This window comes from Otolemur garnettii, unplaced genomic scaffold (assembly GCF_000181295.1).
Source record: "Otolemur garnettii isolate 467f Iridium unplaced genomic scaffold, OtoGar3 scaffold00087, whole genome shotgun sequence".
Taxonomy (NCBI): Eukaryota; Metazoa; Chordata; class Mammalia; order Primates; family Galagidae; genus Otolemur; species Otolemur garnettii.
Window position 1 is genome coordinate 1,648,780 of NW_003852482.1, and position 10,780 is coordinate 1,659,559.

Sequence of the window (10,780 nt, forward strand, 5' to 3'; positions counted from 1 at the left end):
GGGCCGGGCCCGGCGGGGCCCAGCCGGGCGGTGCGCTCCGGCCATCCGGCAAAACTTGCAGCAGGCTCTCGTGGTGGCCGCGCCTTCTCCTGGTCCCCGCTGGGCTCGTCCGCCTGCAGGCATTAGCCGCCTCCCGGCAGGCCGAGCCTGCTCCTGGGGTGGGGGTCCAGGTGCCCCGTGTGTGCAAGTGACGGCGGCCTCGAAAGGCGAAAGCGCGGCCAGGGGGCTGCAGTTGGGAGCTCTCGTGGCCTCCAGGCTGCCATCAGGTTCGGTAAGGCGGTGTCTGGGGCAAAAGCAGGTTAGTCTCCTGGGTTGGGAGGCGCGGATCGTGCTGTCCTGAAATCAAGTCACTCCCCTATATGACCACGGCTCGACCACATTAGTCGCCGAAGGTGCCTCCGGGGACACCCGGAGGTGGCGTGGGGTCCCCAGCCCGGCGGAGGGCTGCCGCGGCCTGCGGGTCCGAGGTGTCCGACCTCTCCGCCTGGCCCGGAAGCCCACGTGGAGGACGCTCTCGGAGGACCCCCGCCAGCCACCCGGACACGCTTTCTGCTGGGCGGGAGTTGGAGAGAGCGTGCACCTCTGGGGACAGCGGACGCTCGCGCGGCGGGAGCTGAGGGCCGGCTGGCTGGGAAGGAGCTTGGGGAGCAGCCGGTCCAAGGCCACCTATGCAGAGCCCCAAAGGGCCAGGGGCTGGCAGGAAATGAGTGGGGAGCAGCAGCGCGGTAGATGCAGACCCTGCACGGTGAGGCCCCGACCCCTTCTCTGAGGAAAGAGGAGAGTTGCCTCAGAACTTAAGCAGATGGAAGGAAGGGTATGACTGACCCTTTAAAAGGATCATTCTGGTTCCTCTGGGCAAAGTTTACAGCGTAGGAAGGAAGCAAAAGGCCATTGCTGTACCTAGATTTGGTTTGCTGCTATGTTGTTGAGTGGTTTTTGTGTGGCTGTTCATAGTAAAAACTGGTCTGAAGTTCTGTGATGTCATTGTCTGGTTTTGATATCAGGGAACTACTGGACTCCTAAAATGAGTGGGGAATGTTCCTTCCTTTTCTGTTTTTTAGGGGGAAAGTTTGTGAAGAATTGGTATCAATTGTTTAAATATCTGGTAGAATTCATCATTGAAGCCACCTGAGTCTGGACTTTATGGGTAGTCTTTGGTTACTAATTCGAGCTTTTGACTTGTAAGTCTGTTGAGATTGTCTATTTCTCTTGAGTCAGTTCACCACCTTCTGTCTTTCTAAGTCCAAGGTTGTGACCCAAACATATTCTGAGGACCAAGTTATCCTTAACTAAGATGGGAAACACCAATGCAGGGCAGTAAGGGGGTATCAGGAGTTTGGCGTGTGACTTTGGACACATTGAATTGGAGATGCCTCTTGGGCCACAGGAAAGTGTCCAGGGCTGGCAGTTGGACAAACAACTCACCAGGGCCAAGGAGGGAGGCCAGAGCCGGTCAGTGTTAGGGGAGCCTTCATATCCTGCACAGAGGGGAGCCACTGCCCACTGGGCCTAGGGAACTGGAGGCTGTGGACAGAGGAGCCAACCAGAAAGGCCCAGAGAAAGAGCCCCGGCAGGGGCAGGGGAGGCCCTGGAGCTGACTCTTGGGTTGGGTAAGCACCCCTTGACGTGCAGCCTTGTGGAATGGCAGGGACAGAGGACAGGAGTTCGCATTGGGAGAACTTGCACCCCTTTGGGAATATTGCAGTAGGAGGGGGCAGAGACATGGTCCTCTAAGCAGGGGAGACATGAGGTACAGGGAGAAATGACAACCTGTCAGATGCCTTGGGGTGATACACCAGAGCCAAGCAAGTCACTGGTACCTGTCCCATGGCTGCAGGACAAAAGTCAGTGGGGTGCAGCCTGGCTGGTTCTCCCTTGATGGCCCCGGGCCTGGTGTGACGGTGGTTGGCGGTCCTGAGGGTAGGAGGTGAGAAGGCTCAGACATTGGACAGTTGTCTGGGCTACGGAGATGACATGTGGCACCAGGAAGCACTCCCCACCTCCTTGGGCACCTCCCATAAGTGCAGGAAGGCTGGAGGTCCCACTATACACCCCCCACACTGAGAGCATGGGCAGGAGCTGGGGCATGGTCAGAGTCAAGGATGTGTGTGAGGATCCAGGCAACGCTGGACCGTCCCTGGGAGAGACAAGGTGAGAGCATCCAGGGACCAGAGGTCCCTGTGGACTTAAAAAGCGAACCGCAAAGAGAGGAAAAAGAAGTCTGTGCCATAAAAGTTTCATTATGGGGCTGTGAGAACTGCTTCTTCTCAGTCCCCCACCAGCCCTCTGGCTCAGAGCAGAGGAAGAGGTGGCTGTACTGGATCCCTCAAACATCCACAGGGAGAGGAGCCAGGCATTCTCTCTAGCACGGGGACACTGGGCCTTCTATTGTCCCCCAAGTTTCTGTTCCAGGCTCCTCCCTGTACCACTCCAGAAGACTCAGCCCCAAATGTTCCGGCAGCCCCTCAGAACGAGGGTGCCCTCCCAGGAAGCTGTGCTGCTCTCTAGGCCTGGTCCCTCTTTCCCCTGAGCTCTGGCTGGCTTCCAAAAGTCTGCTTTTCCTCCTCGTTGCCAGTTCTCTGTTCTGGGAGGGCCCACTGACCCAAGTCCCTGGTGTAGGCTGTGAAGCATACAGGCAGCATCGCGTTACACTGAGTTCCTGAAAGCACAGTCACAGAAAAGCCAAATTGAACCTTTTTATTAACTTGGCAGTTGTCTCTTATTTGCAGAAGTAAAAATGACATCTTATTTTTAGTCCTGATTCCATAAACTTCAGTGCCCGGTATTTGGTGTTGCTCTAATGTGAACAGGCAAGCATCCCACTGAATCAGACACTACATGGAGAGCACAGGGTCTCTGATGACCATTTATCTCCCTCACGCTTATTATGGAGAGGGCAGGCTCACTCCACAGCCAGACAGGCTATGCCCAAAGGCCTGGCAGGGCCAACTGTTGGAGCCATTTGCTCTGACAGCAGTACCAAGACTGTGAAGGAAGCTGGTGGGCACAGCACGGCCACTTTAGTGCTGACCTTTTAAACTGAAGGCAGTGGTGGGTGATACAGATTTTTATGTCAAGAATCTTTATCTAAAAACAAAAGGCCAGGCATGGTGGCTCATACCAGTAATCCCAGTACTCTTAAGAGGCCAAAGAGGGGTGATTGCTTGACCTCAGGACTTCAAGACCAGCCTGAGCAAGACTGAGACCCCATCTCTACTAAAAGTAGAAAAATTAGCCAAGTGTTGTGGTGGGTGTGCCTGTATTTCCAGCTACTCGGGAAGCTGAGGCAGGAGGATCCTTGAGCTTGGGAGGTGGAGGCTATAGTGAGCTGTGATGACACTACAGCACTCTAGCCGGGGACAAAGTGAGACTGTCTCCAAATTAGATAAGTAAAAGACACACAGGGAAGAATGACGGTCTGAGGTCTGGGTGGGAACAACAGGGCTGGCCCACGCTGACAGGTGGGGGGGGATGGGGAGGAGTATGGCATTCCTTTCTACTTTCAAATATGTTTGAATTCCCCCTTAATAAAAAGATCTAGATAAGGAGAAAAAGGTGGCTTGGCTTGGTGGCTCCCACCTGTAATCCCAGCACTCTGGGAGGCCAAGGCAGGCAAATTGCCTAAGCTCAGGAGTTCAAGACCAGCCTGAGCAAAAGTTAGACATCATCTCTAAAAATAGCCAGGCATTGTGGCAGGCACCTGTAGTCCCAGCTACTTGGGAGGCTGAGGCAAGAGAATTGCTTGAGCCGGAGAGTTTGAGGTTGCTGTTAGGTATAATGCCACAGCACTCTACTGAGAATGACAAAGTAACACTCTCCAAGAAAAAAAAAAAATAGCCAAGCATGTTGGCAGGAACCTGTAGTCCCAGCTACTCAGGAGGCTGAGGCAAGAGAATCACTTAAGCCCAGTTTGAAATTGCTGTGAACTATGACATCACAGCACTGTACTGGCACAAGAAAGCGAAACTCTGTCTCAGAAAAAAAGGCCTTCTTGGTCTTCACTAGCTAGATATGTAGGAAAGGCAGAGAGACAGAGGGAAAGTGCCCTGCTGAGCGGAAGCAGTCACCTGCAGCGGCCTCAGAGATTCTCAGTGACCTAGTTCCATGCTGTTCCTGGATCTCAGAAAAAATAAAAAGTTTTTAAAAAGTAGCCTAGTATGGTCCTTCAGATGAAGGAAAGCCACCTGGGCCCTCTGCAGTGTAGTGCAGTAGGGGAGTTATATCCTGCAGGGGCACTTGTACAACATGCAATGGACATGGTGTGCACACAGGCAGGTACACACGCACACTCCCTATCTGTGCTGGTTTCCTCCACGTTTTGACAGCCTGGTAGGTTGACCGTCAGAGCATCTTAAACCAGTGAGCTGGCTCAGCACCTGTAGCTCAAGTGGCTATGGCGCCAGCCACATACACCAAGAGCTGGCAGGTTCAAATCCAGCCCAGGCCTGCCAAACAACAATGACAGCTACAACCAAAAAATAGCCGGGCGTTGTGGTGGGAGTCTGTAGTCCCAGCTACTTGGGAGGGTAAGGCAAGACAATTGCTTAAGCCCAGGAGTTGGAGGTTGCTGTGAGCTGTGATGCCACGACACTCTACCCAGGGGGACGGCTTGAGGCTCTCTCTCAATAAAAAAAAAGAAAACAGTGAGCTGTGTCCAGACCTGGCTGCCCTCTACGTGCTATGCCATGTGGCTTATCCCCTCATCTGTAAAATGGAGCTAGTCCCTCCTACTTGGAATGGGGGAGTCACTCTCCATAGCAGACTTGCAAATAGGAGCCAACAGCACATAGGGGGCAGAGAACAGGTAAGTGAAGACAACCCATGTGGTCAGACTTCCAGCCCTCTCACAGGTGGTTCTAAACAGCAACAACATGAAAGGGCTTTGGCTTTTGTGTGGCAGGAGGAGCCATCCTCCCAGAGCTAGCTCCTCATCCTTTCTGAAAAACGGAAACCACGTGAGAGCTCCCTTTTAACAGGTGATGGGCTTGAGCAGACACAGCCTCACACAGAGCCCAAGAAGAAGGCAGCAAGAAGGAAAGGCCAGTGCACCTCTACTGTGGCCTTAGGCCCCGTGTCCCTTGCGGTCTCAGCGGGTGCCAGCCGTGCAGTCCAGCCTCCATCGCCATGTGACCACACCAGTGTGGACAACAGGGGGGCTCACTGCAGAGGGCTCCTGAAAGTATGAGCTGCAGGAGTCTCTGTTGGTGTTCCAGCACCATGAGTGGCCTCCTAAGCTTGTTAATGACCTCTGGGCCCGAGCCAGTGAGCCTACTCTCCATCCTTGTAGCTGGGTCCTCCAGAGAATGTTCTACCACACAGAGATGTTCTGTCTCTGCATCCAGAAGCCTCTAGCACCACTCTGTGCACAGGACAGAGGCAGCAACTGCTGTAAGAAGAGGCCTTGTGGCCTCACCAAGGATGGCCACTCCCACCAGGGCACTCACTCCCCACCCAGGCCACTCAGCGCAAGAGCAGGCCGTGATGGGTCCCCAGGCCAGAACACACACCTCCTGAAGCCTCCCACCCACCACCACCTCTTGCCTCCAACACACTACAACGAAAGCAGATGTACTCAGCAGTGCAGAGGCAGACCCGCCATCCGCCATGGCTGGGCATTTGTTCACAGGTATTTACAGGTGGGGCTGGGGCTGGGCACTGGGGCATCATCCCAGGAGGAAGTGCTGAGCACCCCCAGCCTGCCCCTACACCTGTCTCAATGGCACCAAAACACTTGTAAATTTACATGGTCATTTCCCAGTTTAAAACACATTTACTTCCAATGAATCCCCTGAGCATGGGCACCGGCTCTCACATGGGATGGCTGGTCCTTCGGGGCCTGAACAGCCACAAGACCACGCCTGCCTCAGTGGCCCCAGCTCATAGAGCTGCCCTGTGGGTTGCGAGGCCTGGCATGCTGGAGTGTGGGCTGTGCTCACTGGACAGGAGAACACAATAGTGACTGTGGGAAGGGTCACCCATTCCTGTCCTTGCAGAGAAGCTATGACCACACAAAGACAGGACAGATATCCCAAATCCCACTCCAATTTTGCTGTGCTCTGGAAGAGCTGGGAGAATCCAGACTTTCGTGGAGGTCTTAGGGCTTTGGTACAGGAAGAAAGGCAGGCAGGTGGGACCTGGGAATGCAGAGCCAGGGGGAGGGGAGCAAGGGGTGTTACAGGACTTTTCACGGACTTGAACCTAAGGGGTGCAGCCCCTTAACTTTGCTGACTGTCAGTAGAAAGGAAGATGCATCCATATGCAGCTGTTTCCAGTTAGACTTGAAACCAGAGGCTCAGGTGCTTGCACACCCATGTCCACAGCCCCAGTATTCACAACGGCCAAAATGTGGAAACGGTCCAGGTATCTACCCACAGATGACGAACACATGGTGAGTGGTCCACACAATGGAGTGTTTTGGTTTATAGGTTTTAAAATTTGAAACTGCAATAAATTATCCATTTTTAAACACATGTGAGCCTCTGGCTCATGTTTTCTATACATAGAAGCCTCTTTTTGAGGTCACCCTCAATCTCAAGTAACTCTGCCTAGAAGGGTTATGGTGTGACATGGAGAAGTTCTCAACTTGAAGCTCCTGGTGTGCCATCTAGGACCCTGGTCACCCTCCTATAAACAGCAGCTATCACCACAGAGCGGGAACAGCCTCTCAGGATAACACAGATGCCTCCAGTTATAGCCCAGGAGGGGTCACTACACTTGTGGGCATTGTGGACTTTCAAAACCTAGAAGATTATTACAAAAGAAAAATATCTGTGCTGAGGCAAAGCAGGCCAATCTCTTTCTCCTTTTTTTTTTTTTTTTTTTTGTAATGTTGAGACTAGGACCTAGTCACTAAGTCAAAATATTATTGGATATGGTGATGGCAGTGTGAAGGCGATGGGAAAACGTCCTACAAGCGCAGTGAAGCTGCTGCTCGGGCACGGGCCCCAACTCGAGCCCCAGAGCCTGCCCTGCAGTTCCCAGGGTGAAATGGTCCTCCACCATTCAGATGGCAAAGTCTTGAAGTGAAGCCTCATGGGTCGTCTACTGATGGCCCGTGCTCTGAGCCCTCTCAGGCCCCAGGGCCACAGGTGGAGGACTCATGGCTCTGCCCTCTGGGAAGAGGTGAAGGTCATGTTCCTCCAGGAGCCCATCCCATGTATCCTGCTGTCCCTCTCTTGCTCCTACACACATCCAGAGAGCCCAGCAGGTACAGGCTGGCAGAGTCCCCGACTGTGGCCTCTGGACTCTGTGCTGTTGGAGGGTGCAGAGGGAGAGCAAGGGCCCCCTGAGACGTCCGCATGAAACTCCCAGAGCCTGCGAACATGTGACTTCACCTGGGATCTTGGTCCAGCCGTAATGGTCATTTGTAAACAACAGAAATCTATTTCTCACGGTTCTGGAGGCTGGGAAGTCCAAGATGCTGGCAGTGGTGGGTTCAGTGTCTAGTGAGGATCTTCGTTGCTGCGTCCCCACAAGGAAGGGACAGAGGGCAAGAGAAGGCCAAACCCCATGTCTAGCTTCCCTTTCAAGGCCTAGATCCCACTCATGAGGGAGAAGCCCCCACGTGTAGGCACCTCTTACATGACTGTAATGGGAATAAGCTTGTTGCCAGCCAACCTACACAGCAAGCAGACTCAGGCTCTAAAAGAAAAGATGTTTCTTTGGAAGAGAGTGCTGCACTGGGAGTGTGCATACCATAGCAAGTTGTGTGCCACTCGAGGAGGTGAAAGACGAAGGCTCCTTTTTTCTTTCTTTTTTTTTGAGACGGTCTCACTAGGTTGCTCTTAGTAGAGTGTTATGGTGTCATAACTCACAGCAACCTCAAACTCTCAAACTCCTGGGCCCAAGCAATTCTCTTGCCTTATCCTCCCAAGTAGCTGGGACTATAGGCACCTGCCACAACACCCAGCTGTTTTTTGTTGTAGTTGTCATTATTGTTTAGATGGCCAGAGCCAGGCTTAAACTCACCACCCTCAGTGTATGTGGCTGACGCCGTAACCACTGTGCTACAGGCGCCGAGCCAGGACAAAGGCTTTAAAAAGGCAATGAGGAAGATCACATAATTATTTTGAGATAACTATTGTCGGCTACAAAAATCAATAACAAGGCGATGCTAGTCCAGGGCTGGACAAGTGTTTTTTGTGCCAGTTTCTGATGACCTTTGAGCAGGTTGTGGTTGCAGACCTCTGTCATCAGGGCCTTCCCGGGCTCTGTCAGTGCTCTTGGCATCATTGCCTCCCATTCAGTGCTGACAACTTTCACTGTTTCAGCATGAATTTTGGAGAGATGAAACCATTCAGGCCAAGGATGCTCTGCAGCTTCTGTTCGGTTAAGGGCCTAGAGATGGGCGAGTGTCCTGTATCATCCAAGTCAGCCCCAAGTAATTACAAGCACCCTCAGAAGGAAGCAGGAGGGCCAGAGTCAGCAGAGGTGACAAGGTAGGGTCGGAGGAGGGAGATGCTGCCCGCACTGATGGCGGAGGGGGCCCCTAAGCTGGGAAATGTGGCAGTCTCGACACTGGAGAAGGAAGGGGACAGATCTCCCCAGAGCTTCTGGGAGGAACCAACCCACTGACCTCAATTTAGCTCAGTGTGATCACGTCAGGCTTCTCCCCCCCTGAGCTGCACGAAGGTAAATGTGCCTCCTTTTAAACAGGACACTGTGGTCCACTACAGCAGCGGCAGGACACTAACACTGCAGCACTCTCTCACACACACACGTATACACAGTCATACAGTTAGACACACATGCTCACACACACATACAGTCTCACACACATACACTCACATTCACACTCCCTCACATATGCTCACGTGCTCACGCTCACAGGTACACTCACACTCACACTCATGCTCACACCCATACACTCCCATTCATGCTCACACATCACACACGTAAACACACACATTTACACTCACTGTCACACACTCATTCACACTGACACAGTAACTGATTTACACTGTTTTTTCCTCAAATCCATCTGGAAGCAGGTAACTATGGTAGCCCCCTTGCAGACACAAGTCCCTGGGCGGCACGTTAGCACTGAGGGCTGGAACCGGCCTCCGGCAGGCACTACCCACACCTCCCTCCTCAGCCTCAGCCTCATTAGGACTGTGACTCTAAACACTTCTTAGTTCTGTCATTCTCAGCAATTTTTTTCCTGGAAAGACAGGTGACAGGTGTTTACATGTAACATTGTGTCACAGGGCCCAGGACAATTACAATTCCCAGTACACCAGGAAGGCTGTGCCTGTGACCTGACTGGGAAAAATGGCATCTTCATCATCACTGGCCCCCAACTAAAAGTTAACATTTTTCTAAATTATGAATCTGGGCAACTGACCACCGGAACAGTGTCAGCCTGGGACCCTGCAGGTGTTTCCTATCACACCACAGTTGCAAGAAGTCACAGAACATCATTCTACTAGTCACAGCTTCAAAATCACAATGACGACTGGACATGATTGCATGATCTCATTCATACGTTCGTAAAGAAGCAGCGTACTAATGTGCCATGATTTAACATTTTCATGGAAGCATTTCATGATAGTTGATTTCATTTTTAATCTTACTGTAGGCATGAAAAGCACTATCTGAACTTCCCAGAAAGTCCTGGGCTGCACAGCTTCACAGGTGAATTCTACCAGCCACTTAAAGAACTTACACCCGCTGGGTGTTGGTGGCACCCTTAGTCCCAGCTACCCTGGAGGCCAGGCAGGAGTGCTTGAGTCCAGGGTGGACAGCAGCCTGGGCAATGCAGTGAGACCTTGTCTTAGGAACTAACCCAGGAAGGAGGTGACATTGCTGAAAGAAGGGACACACAAATAAATTGAAAGATACTTTGTGTTCATGGATTAGAAGACTTAGTGTGGTTAAGATGCCAATACGATCTAACATGATCTACATATTTAATGCAATCCCTATCAAAATCCCAATGATGGATGATGGTGTGTTCTTTGGAGCTTCTGATCGGAGACGCAGGGGAAAGAACTGCAGACGGAATGACAATTAAAGGGAGGCCGAGACTCGCTCTGGTCCGCGGCCCGGCTAAACTTTACTGATTACCTTATATACTTTCAAACATTCAGTAAGAATTTAACACATATACAAAGAAGTCAAGTAACATTAGGAAGCTACCATTTAAGATTACAATTTAGTGTGAAGGCTGAGGAACACATATACAATTGATTTTGTTTAGAGTAAAAACATAAGAGAGACTGGATGTCTGTCCTTGCTACCCCAAACCGAACTAGGGATTATGATGTTAATGAAGAGAGAAGGCAGAGAATAGAACCCAATGCTCCACCAGTATGTTCACCCCCAGCTGAGAGAAGGCAGAGAATAGAACCCAATGCTCCAAGACTGGTATGTTCACCCCCGGCTGCGACCCCAGCTGATTCTCCACAATTCCTTGACAAAAAGAGCTTTCTGCATATTTCTGCATATCTATAGGCAGGTACAGAAGCTCGATCTTCAAAGAAATGTTTCTCAGAATCAATCTCCCGGAGGAGCACATTGAAGTGAACTGCCACGTCTGAGCAAAGGGAGCTTATCGCCTACAGATGGGCTCGGCACCTGTGGCTCATGGCTAAGGTGCCAGCCACATACACCTAAAGGTGGCAGGTTTGAATCCAGCCCGAGCCCACCAAACAACAATGACGGCTGCAACCAAAAAATAGCTGGGTGTTGTGGCGGGTGCCTGTGGTCCCAGCTACTTGGGAAGCTGAGGCAGGAGACTCGCTTGAGCCCAGGAGTTGGAGGTTGCTGTGAGCTGTGATGC